Source organism: Octopus bimaculoides, chromosome 2 (genome assembly GCF_046866305.1).
Source record: "Octopus bimaculoides isolate indiv1 chromosome 2, ASM4686630v1, whole genome shotgun sequence".
NCBI classification, from domain to species: Eukaryota; Metazoa; Mollusca; class Cephalopoda; order Octopoda; family Octopodidae; genus Octopus; species Octopus bimaculoides.
In genome coordinates this window covers 95,945,791-95,958,290 of record NC_142929.1, presented here as the reverse complement: position 1 = coordinate 95,958,290, position 12,500 = coordinate 95,945,791, and the positions used below count along the sequence as shown (strand labels likewise).

Here is a 12,500-nt window from a genome sequence, read left to right as displayed (position 1 = left end):
TCTCTCTCTCTCTCTCACTCTCTCTGTCTCTTTCTCTCTTTCTCTCTCTCTCTGAAAGTATCTGTCATTACAGTATCAAAATGTGATTGTTTCAGTTAGTAGAACAGTTTCATTTTTAAAGTGAAAGTATTTGACATGAGTGTTTTTGTTTCACTTTTGACACGTAATACTTAAATAGTGGAGGAGATATTATGTTGCCGTGGGCTTGAACTCTGCAAGAAGTTAAAATTGTTTTTGACTAAAACACAACTGGAACCCTAAGTAAGGCATGTGTAAAATTTGAATGAAATTGGTTGCGTAGTTCTCGAGTTTTAGGGATACACACAGACAGACAGACAGACACACATTCTCATTTTCATATATATAGATATATAGGAGTGGCTGTGTGGTAAGAAACTTACTTCCCAACTACATGGTTCCGGATTCAGTGCCACTGCGTGGCATCTTGCGCGTGTTCTTCTATAATCTCTAGCTGACCAAAGCCTTGTGGGTGGATTAGGTAGGCGGAAACTGAAAGAACCCCGTCCTATATATCCATGTATGTATTTGTTATTTATGTCAGTGATTGTACCCCCACTATCACTTGACAACCGATGCTGATGTGTTGACATCCCCGTCCAATTGTGGTTCGGCAAAAAATGACCAAAGGTGATGCTCCAGCATGGTTATAAATGACTGAAACACGTAAAAGAATATATATATATATAAATGGAGTTAAAAGTAGGTGTTAATCTGATTTTTATACTACCGACATATGTTTCTCAGAACACATTGGTATCATTTCAGAAGGAATAAAATGATGTAAAACAATGCAAGCTTCTCACCAAACGCATCAAGAAGACATTTTAACCGAATGTGATTACTGCCTTATTGATATGTTTTGTTTCTCTTGCTTTTCCCTAATGAGAGGATTAAATTGTTTTACATCATTTTATTCCTTCTAGAATAATACCAATATTTTCTTCGATTACTTCCATTACTGTCTTATTGATGCATTTTGTTTCTCTTGCTTTTCCCGATGAGAAGATTGCATTGTTTTACATCATTTTATTCCTTCTGGAATAATACCAACGTTTTCTTTGAAATATATGTCGGAAGTATAAAGATTTGAATGACACCTGCGTTTTAATTCCATTTATTTATCTATGCATACCCAAAAATTTCACTAAACTCTGAAATATCTGCCTTTGTAAGTAGGCTGTTACATCCTTGGTGCTTACGTGAATTTTTGCTACCCTGGTAACTATTAATTTATTTTTCTGTGTTATTTGTACACATTGAATAAATACACATGCATTTATATATATATATATATATATATATATATATATATATATATATATATATATATATATATATACATCCCGTTATTATCTACCTATGAGACATGATGTTTTGCCCATGACACCGTACAATAAAGTCCGTCGGAATGATGATCTTGAGTCTAAAGTGATGAGAATCTACAGTATTGTAGAGGCCATAGTCACTCATAATATGAAAAATTACTGGTGGAATGTCGCAGTGAAAACCTCAATAGAATACAAACGTAACAGACCAGACCTAGTGGTTTTTGACAGTGAAGAGAAACTATGTACAGTAGTGGAAATCAGTTACCTAGGGCATGTCACATAAAGGTAAAGATCAAAAAACGAAAATACTTACGCTGAGCTATTGAGATATTTACAGATACTCTATCCGAGATACAAGATCAGATTTATACCTGTAATTATTGGGGCACCAGGATGTACACATTGCCAAAATGCCATTCTTGAGAAATAGGCTTCCTCAAAATCAGAAAGGAGAAAGCTAATTGGGAAATTGTTGATTACAGATACAAGCAATTAATGAAGCTGTCAAAATTTGTAAAACTTTCAAAAAGATTAGCTTTTAAGTATATATAAGTGCATGTCTATATACATAACTATATGCCAGAGAAAACATGCAAAAACAAAGCCTACAAATCTACACATGCACTGAATCCAAATATATACACATAAGTTTGGAAAAATGCCTTGCTGAAGTTGTTTAAAATTCAAATGAATGAACCTTGAATCTAGGCTAGAAACCGACTTAATTGGCAGGAAATCTAGAAATAAGACTGAATAACATACATACACACATACATACATACATACATACATACGTACATACATACGTACATACATACGTACATGCATACGCACGAAGAAAGTTATATGTATTTGTTGTATGATTGTAGCTTGGGCAGCGTGCTTTATTAAACATGTGGATATAATTAAACAAGAGCAATTAAAATGTTCCCTTCACAATTGACTTCGGTTCTCCAGCAAGAATTATTAGACAGGTGCTTTTTACTAAGGCCTTGAGATGACAAAAACCCTGTGAATAAAATTGTGCAAGTGGAAACTCTGTGGCAGCCCGTCAGATGGGTTGTACCTGCAATTTAAAAGTCCAGCCGCGTCACATAATGAATCACACTGATTCCATCTGAGATTTACGTTAAACGAATTTGGTTGTGTTGGCAGAATACTAAGGAACTTATAGCGTAATATAACGTATAGTCAGTTCCGTTGCTCGAACGGTTGAATGCTCATCGTGAAGCCGACGGAGTAACCATCAGTAAACATTATGACCGTGCATTGTTTTAGCCTTGAACAGGTTATAAATCCCAATATATTTATTTTCTTTTGCTTTCTGACGCTGTGTTTTTTTTTACCTAAAGTATTATTATTTGGTTTATTTACATACAATATATTGATTAAGACCGGTATAAAAGGTGCATTACTGGGAGATTAGGAATTATCGATTTGTCTCATTTTATTGCTTTTCCTTGTATGTATGTTTGTTTGTTTACTGAAGTCTTTGTAAATAAAATCAATTAGCTCATTTGATTGTTTCGGTCGCTGTTTCTGGTGATGTGTAAATTTAGTGTGCGTCTGTGTATGTGTGTGTGCATGCATGTATATGTATTTGCATATGTGAGTGTGTGTGAACGTGCGCGTATGTGAGGCGAGATTTGCATATATAGTCTTTGAAGGACAAAAATGTGGCAATTTCCTATGTTACAACAAATGTTATCTTTTTTTTGTTTGCATATTATCAATTCTCCTGGCGATTTATTTTCTTCCATTTGCAGTGTTACCTTGTATTAAATAGTATTATTAATCTTAATGTTTTAAAAGGGCTTTACGGAGAAAAGTTTAACTGGTGTGTCGACTCTTCAGTCGTTATTTCTAATAATGAGACACCTACTTTACATTGAGGATGATTAATTTGTCAATACAAACGATTATACCGATAGACAGTGAAGTACTGGTGTCAAATCTAGGGTTAGGTAGGTTGTTAAACACACTATTAACAGCATGGATATTGTTGAAAGCCAGTGGTGTCATCATTCTTGTCTAATGGCACATAATTCTGAAAGCATCTGAATAGAAACTGAAGAGCCTTGTATTAATTTACTTGCTAGAAAATAAATCGCATACATATATTGTTTTTTCTCTACACAACAAATTATTTTCAATTACCATATATTGAATACTGATTTGTTTCTCATAAATTCGAGAATATGTCAAAATTTTAATAAGGCTTTATTATTCTTGAAAAACGATTTTAATATTTCGAAAATATTTTATTTTGAAAAAGTGAAGTTTATTATTCTGTCAATTACGTTTTTGAAAATAAGCATTTTTGAAATTAAACATTAGAATACATTTTCTTATCTATCCACTTGTCTCGGTAGAATAATAAAGCTGCATTTATATTTTATCCTAAATTTAATAAAGATCCAAGTATATTGTCTCGTGAAATATGCAAACTAACGCGGCTAAAATCTTTAATTTCCTGTTGTTTGTTTAAGTCATGTCCTGACAGCTTGCTGATAAATTTCACCTCGTAAACTCGTCTTGACTGAGTGAGTAACTCTATTTGTGTGTGCATAAATGTGTGTGTGTGTATGTGTGTGTGTGTGTGGTAACTTGGGTATATTCTCTTAGAGTCATATATATATATATATATATATATATATATATATATATATATATATATATATATATATATATATATAGGAAGAGAGTCAGAGAAATAGATAAATACATATATACATACATGCATATATGTGTCGTCTGTGTGTGCGTGTGTGCATGCATGCGTGTATGTATGAGAGTTTGTGTGTGTATAATATCGGGACGAGAGATCTCAAATAATATAATAACAACAGCGCTAAAGGCCAACAACTGTAGAAAAACTACAGTCCAATGTGAGCGAAGAAACAAGAGCTCATCTGCTTTTTTCTCTCATCAGACCTCATATTAACATCCTTGATGCCGTGTTTGAAATTATGCTCAAAGAAGATGACAAGAGTGCAAATACTGAGCTAAGAGATGTTCCCTTGGCTCTAGAGAGCCCCAAGGAAACAAAGATCATACCATGAGTGAGAGACCTGCCAGGGAATGAAGCACCAGTACTACTAGCCCCACTACTACTAATGCGCAAAAGATTGTGCATCAACTGATCTGACTACATCAATTTCACCATCTCTCTTAAACATACAAGTCCACCACAGCCAACAAATTCAGGGTGGCCACCATTGACATCACTGCTGATGTCACTGGTAGCCACATCGATATTATCCCTAAATGTTAGAGGACTGTTACAACTCAGTAATAGAACCAATATTTCCTTCCTGAGAGATATTATGGGTTGCAATGAAACATTCACCGAAACGCATCTAAAATCCGATATCGCAGATGCAGAAAAAGTACATATCAAAGTATGCTATATCGCGAACCGACAGAAAAGGCAGGAGTCTCGGAGGAGTTGGAAAGTACATCTGTGAATACTTCACGCCCCAGATCCTTTTGTCATATTCAAAACCAATGTGTAATGCACTGATTGTACATAAATGAGAACTCGATATAGTTTTATGTACTATTTATTGCCCACCAATTACTCTGAATGACACGGGCAGATTTGAAGACGGCCTCGCAAAAAGAAAAAAATACAAGTCTTAACCTAATTAGAAAGACATATTAGTGTACTTCCCATGGGAAATTTCAACCTGCCAATGTAAGATGCACCGAGGGCCCTTTAACTCTCAAGACCTTTGCGACGCGAAAAAAGAAAGTTGGAGTCGCTGCTCAACCTCACCAATACGTCATACATGTAGCATGTAGTACTCAAATCAACCAGAGCAAACAACATACTTGATCTCTCTTCCCATAGCGGGGAAGTGACAACGACACTAGTCTGACATCATATATATGGAACAAAGGAATCTGGTGGAATGCACCCTATCAGTATACCAAAAATCTATCGAATCCATGCATCCATGAAGCAAACTGCAAATTGGTTGCGAAAGAGATCTTCAAACAGGGTTGGCTTCAATCTCTCTCCACACCTGACATCGACATGAAACTTATATTTGTATGAATGTACATACGTATACCTTTATGATGTATGTTTATGGGCGTGGGTGTGTGACTCTGTATATATGTATATGTGTGCGTGTCGTTGCCTTATACTTCACTATGACTCTAGAATAAAAGGAAACAAAATCTGTTACTTGTGAAGCAATAAGGGCAGGTGAGAGCGAGAGCATCAGCCGTAAAATCGTGTTTCAAATAACCACAGGTTGAAACACATGCTAGTATGAAATAAAGGCGCGTAAAGCAGAGGAATGTATATATATATATATATATATATATATATATATATATATATATATATATATGCACATGCACATGCACATAAGTATATATTCATTCAGATTTTCATGCACATAAATGTACAAGTGTGTTATTCCATGTATATAATATCAAAGCCCCCAAAACAGGTCTTGTATTTCAGTTCTCGGGTTCCCTGCTCATTACCGCTAGAAACCTTTCTTTCTTGGTCTCCTTCAGCAGACCATGTTATTGTTCTGCATTGCGTCAGCATCCCAAGCTGTTGGAAATTGGTGCTATATGTTCAATTAATAAATCAATAGGACTCATCTCCAATATATGTGTATAACAATCGTATATGCTTCTAAAGCAATTGTCTCTAAGATCAAACAAGTTCGAAAACACGTGATCTGATGGTCTTGGCGCAAGCGATATTAACAAAAATGCATTTTGCATCAAAAAGCCAATACGAGAGTTTTTCTCATAGTAACTACCCCACCTAAGTTTTTTTCTAATAGAACGTCCACATTTAAGTGGGGATAAATATTACCTCTCGCTATCAATACTGCCTCTATCGCTAATATATATTTTTCACAAGCTAACTGGCTTAACGCGACCTCAGCAACTGTCCTGGCACTGTGAATCGATATATCTCCGACGGGGAGATGAATTGATGGTGTCTCTAGCGGTCAAGTGTTCATCATTGACAAGATCAAACAGGGTCGAAATCACGTGATTTAGCAGTTTTGAGGAGGTGGAAGTAGCCGGGATTAAACAAAAGTGTATTTTGTACAAAAAAAACAATATGAGAGTTTCTCTCGCTGTAACTATCAGGATGGTGCAAAAGTAATGTCTGGTTTCTAGAAAAATATGTTCCAGAGCGAATTTATACAATTTTTTAACCTCTTCTTTTAGTTTTAAGATATCTCTGCTTCTATTTGTACTATTTTCTTTCAAATTATCTAACTTCTGGCCATAATTCTCAGAAAATTTTACCACCATGTTTGTCCCATCTAAAGATCACATAAGAAATATTTTACTCTACGAGTTTCATAAAGATGTTAATGCAAGTGCGGCAGCAAGATCTATTCAGAGCACTTATGGGGATGATATAGTGAATGATAGAAGTTGCAGGAGGTGCTTTTCCTGTTTTTGAAGTGGTGATTTCACTTTGAAAGAATAGCGTCCAAAAAATCTTGATTCTGGAAATGTTGGAAGCTTTTGTTTCAGAGAACTCTATCTTTACCTCTAGGGAACTTGCAGGACAGTTAAACGTGATCCAAACAATGGTGGTACGCCAGCTAAAACACATTGCAAAGGTTTCAGTGGCTGGAAAATGGGTTCCTCACGAACTGTCTCCAGAGAATCGACAACAGTGTGCTACTTGGTGTCAATCATTGCTTTCGCAGCACCTTCAAGCAACGTTTGTAGACAGGCTTGTTACAGGTGATGAAAAGTGGATTCTTTACCATCATACTAAACGCCGCCGTTCTTGAATCAGACTGAAAATGAGTTGGATTCATATTTTGATTCTAAACCTACAGAATTTACAAGCGAGGCATATATAAGGTTGTTGAAAGATGGAATGAGGTCATTGAAAGCAATGGAGAGTATGTTAATGAATGAATATTTCCATAGTCATTGGCTTATTCATTTTTACCTTAGATCTTTTGCACCAACCTGATACAACAGTAAAATTTGTTCTAAGAGAACATCCGCATTTAAATGGAAATAAAAATTATCAATTTCATCAAATGTTCAGGAATATCACCTAGTATTGTTTCTTTTCTTTTGGTTTTCTTGTAACAGAAATTTAATGGGAAGAAAGACAGAAAAACTATAGTGATCTAGTCTAGTCTTGCCTCTTCACTGAGTCAACTTTGTCTTTTGCCATACTTAAAGTTCGTAACCTAAATGTAAGCATGGCAAAAGTCTAGTACGTGAAAATGTTACATGAGAATGTTTATTCAAAGCGTTTAACGAAGTATCACCAACAATGGATCAAAGTAATGCACTCAAACAAAACACATACAGACATCGACACTCACAAGTACACACGCACACATACAAAGACATGCACGCATATACATCGACATCACTGATTCATTGACTTTCATACCCTCACTCTCTTCACATCGGTCTTCAACAAATTCAGCGATTCCGAAACCCTTCCTTGACTTTTCTTCCTCGCTCCTTATCCACTTCTATTCCCACATTTCCCGTGTGGTAGTCCGTAATTCATATCTTTTCTGTATCTGGAATCCTTCCAACTGCATCCCCCTTTCTTTTACCTACCACTTTGCTCCCGCCATCGCACCACCATCCGCTTCTTCTGTCGCTTTTAATCTGACACTGTTGCTTCCCGGACTTTCTCTCTTCTGTCTATTTATTCCTAGCAGATCATCTATTAATTCCTTCTCGATCATAGCTGCCTCTGCCTCACTCTTAAGATTCTCTCGTATCCATGATGTGGCACACACTCAACATTTCTCTTATTTTCTGTTTTACCTTACACTAGTGCCTGCTTCTACTTTCTCCCATCCTTTCTTCATACACACGCGCACGCGCACACGCACACGCATGCACACACATCTACAAATAACTGACATTTTCACTAAACCATGGCATTATAATTCTGTACTTCATATTTGTAGACACATATTTCTAGACACTACCCCTCATCAATGTCGATATCTAAAAAAGGACACACGCCTACGCCTGAAAATATACAATCATTCTGCCCCTCTTTGCTTAATCCTCTCATAACACCGCATTCCCACTTGGTTCCCAGTCACTCGTCCATTTTTATCCGCTTTTTTCTCTCTCTCATTCACTTATATTATACTTATCTTATACACTTAGACACTTGTTTTACTTCTGATGCAGGATTAACGTTCGAAACGCAGACGTAATCTTTCATTCCTATTAAGCGTTAAGCCAATAAAGTATTTGGTAAATCATGTTCTTCCTTTGTTGTCTTCTTCTTCCTTTTACTGTTCATTGCATGTGTATGTGTGTGTGCGTAGTAGTAGTAGTAGTAGTAGTAGTAGTAGTAGTAGTAGTAGTAGTAGTAGTAGTAGTAGTAGTAGTAGTAGTAGTGGTGGTGGTGGTGGTGGTGGTGGTGGTGGTAGTAGTAGTAGTAGTAGTAGTAGTAGTAGTAGTAGTAGTAGCAGTAGTTAGAGGATTCAATAGATCACATCAGTAAGCAGGACACCAGAAATGGCTAGGTACAATAATTTAGGGTTCACAGTGAGGCAAAATAATGAAGGTGTCAAGTATGTGTAGGATACCGTAGGTATGTAAGTACAAAACCCAATTTAGACTATATATTCGATACATAGCTGGTTACAGGTGTGACGTAGGTAGAAAAAAGAATGCAGAAATGGGGTTTAAAATTTACTATTGGTGTTTAGGTTGAATTTCATTGATGTATTCATTGATTACATCATAACATATACTCTACCATCTTCATATACAATTTTAAACTGGTGAGATAAAACTTCAATTCTGACGAATCCAACCAACATAGTTGGATAGGTGGTATTTTATAAATAACATTCAAATTTGTTGAGGAATTAGAAGGAATGTCTTTAGCGGGCTCACGAGAAGCAAAATAATCAAACATTAATCTAAATTACTAAATTAGTTTATAGCTAACACTGGCTGTGAGAGCGTGCAAGAATCACAGAAATTAAAGGTCATTATAGTCAAGTTGCTATCATTTCATTGTTAAGAATCTTATGACAGTTTTATGACGTTCTGCTGCCGTGAGATGTTTACTTTTCTCTCATTTAACTGACAAGACAGCTGCTTGACCTTAATGGCTTTAGCTGCTTGGCCTTAATGGGTTTAAGGACAAGCCATGCCTACAACATGTCTGTGATTCTTGTACATTCTGGTAGCCAATATCAGCTATAAACTAATTCAGATAAATGTTTTGAAATAATAAGGTCGTTTGAACACTTTACTTTTCGCATGCCCGTTAACGTCACTCCTAATTTCTCTATAAATTCGAATGTCATTTTTAAAATACCACCCGTCCAACAATGTTGGCTGGATTTGTCACGATCTTTGTATTAACTCACCTTTTTGATACCTGTTTAAAATTTCACCTGGAGATGGAGTAATATATGTTATGGTGTAATCTATGAATACATCTATAAAATTCGACCGAGACAGCTGTAGTAAATTTTAAACCCCCTTTGTGTTCTTTTGTATATGTATGTATATATGTATTGCATTTAATATTACAATAGAATTATTCTATATCGTATTGGAGATGACTTTTTTCTGCTATTTCTTGCGGTTTTAGTGACTATTTAGTAGTCCACCAGTTGATTTATAATTGATTTTACTGTAACACTACCATTTATTTTAACGATCGCTGTGTAATATTTACTGCTACAGATTCCTCAGCATAATATTTTTACTGAAATTATTATTATGAGAATTATGATTATACCAAGAAACTGGTACATATTTTATGTAACAAATGAAATTTTAATTTTCAATTTCAGAAATGAACATTTTCCAAGATAGTAATTAGAAAATACCACAAGTCGCATTTAAAAGTGAAACTTTCATGAATAAGATATTTAATAGAAATTTCATTATGCCAACATTTTAAGGTGGCGAATTGAGTGAGTCTACAAATCCAGGATTTACTCCGGCTCTCTGCGACCTTTGTTCAAATTTCGCCGAAATCAACCTTACTATGTCGATAAATTTCAATTCAAGGCCTCCATTGCTGTCTTTCTTACGCTTTTTTTCGCAGAATCAGCTGTGTTTTTCGGTAAGGCCCATTCACAGTCCCTTCTCTACAAATACTGAAAGGAACTGCTATATTATTCGTGTCATCTCGTAAATCGCGAGCCGAGAATAAAGAAGAATAGAGGCTTCATAGTTTGTTTGTAACATTATTGATATGATTAAATCATTCTATGCATATAATATATTTTAATTAAAGCACAAAATTTAGTAATTACACTGGTCAGAAAAATGAAACTGATTGACTTTTCTGGGTTAATTTTTGATGCTGATTACGAATCCGAAGTCCGATTTCCTCTATCAGGTCTCATTTACATGATAATGATACCTGCTGTTTTCACTTATAAGATACGTAAGGCATGTCTCTATAAAGTATATTGAATACAAGATACGATAATTCCACGGCTTTTTATTGTACAAAATTAAAATTATTGTGTGCAAATAAGTAAGACTACACTCAAAGGCATAACAACTTAAACTCTTTGGGATTTGGACTTTCTATGGTGTTCTGTCTCTGTATAACATCCCTGTATAACATACAACAGTAGCCAACTATCATTCCTGCATTCCAAAATCCTTGATATTGTTGTTCCATCGATGCAATATTCAGATGAGAGCGTTCCCCTTACTCATCCGACACTGCTCCAAGGTTCTTTGTAAATTAGTCCAGATGTGAATCAAGGAAATGGACATTTAGTGACATCCGACAACCCATTGCAGCGTAGGAGTCTAGAAGATATTTCACTCCATTTCTAAACCTTAATGAGCTTTTGTTGTCTAGGAAATTTTCACAGAGCTATTTGAAGGATTTCCAGGCTTGAAGCTCAATCTCATCCAGTGCTTTGAGGAAGTAGTTGTCCTTCAGGAGTTCTTTTATCTACGGACCTATGAATACGCCCTCCTTCAGTTTTGCCTCGGGGATTTTTGGAAATTTGGCCTTCACATATTCAAACCCATTTGAGCTTTTCCTGGCAAGTGTCTTCACGAATTGTTTCAAGAGGCCAAGCTTTATGTGAAGAGGGGGAAGAAGAACATTTTCTGGCTTTAAAAGTGGCTTACTCTGCACGCTAGAAACTCTCGGCTCATATGATTGTCGAAAAGGCCACTCTGATTGCACATAGTGCTTGTTAGTTGCACGACTGTCACATAGGCATAAAAAGCAACAATATTTCGTGAACCCAGATTGGATTCCCATTAACATTCCAATCACCTTCAAGTCTCCACATATTTTCCAGCCGTAGTTTGTATACTTTATGGCATTGAGGAGTACTTGCATGTTTTCATAACACTACTTCATGTGCACTGAATGTCCTATGGGAATGAGTGGTTTCTTATTGCTGTTGTGTAGTAGTACTGCCTTGAGGCTTCTCTTAGATGACTCAATGAATATGCGCCATTCACCCGGAACATGCTCTTGGAACAAACAGCGAATTAACTCATCAGTGTTATTTACTGAAACAAAGTGGTCCTTCAACAGAGAGGCATGAAGTCAGATCCCTATTTCTCTTCCTGAAATGAGTAATACAAACATCTTTCTTAAGCAGACACTTTTGTTGTAGGCGAGATGCTAATAGTTCAGCTTTATTATTCGATAATGAAAAGTCTCTAACTAAATCATTTAACTCTCCTTGAAAAAAATTGTGGTACGTCTTCATTTTCAATCGTGAAATCTGCATCCACTTCGGTGTCTTCCACAGCAATAGTATTTTCCTCAGGAAATACATCTTCGTCAGACATCTGAAGGCCATTTTCTGGTGGTATTGGAATAGGGAGATCATCATCGTTGCGTGGTACTGGTCTTCTTGCTGATCCCAAGTTGAGATACACAATCTTATGCTTGGTCTTTACAGTAAACCCAAATACATTAATGCTGCAGAAATAACAGCCCATGAAATGATCCTTTGGCTCTATCCATATCATAGGTATTGCAAACGGCATTGCTCTCTTCCTATTATTTAGCCAATCCCTTAGCCCACTTGAACAAGCTGAGCAGATGATGTACAGGGCCCAAATCTTATCTTGATCCCCGAGAGAGCAGCCAAAGTATAACTGGCAGATCTTGATTTCAGTTGTGATGGCATGTTGCTGAGC

General features: G+C 36.0%; 1 protein-coding gene across 6 annotated transcripts in view; it reads right to left on the bottom strand.

The window, feature by feature from the left end:
• The window catches only part of LOC106883318 (uncharacterized), a 350,621-nt gene that overhangs the window by 268,422 nt on the left and 69,699 nt on the right, over positions 1 to 12,500 (bottom strand). The window lies entirely within an intron of this gene.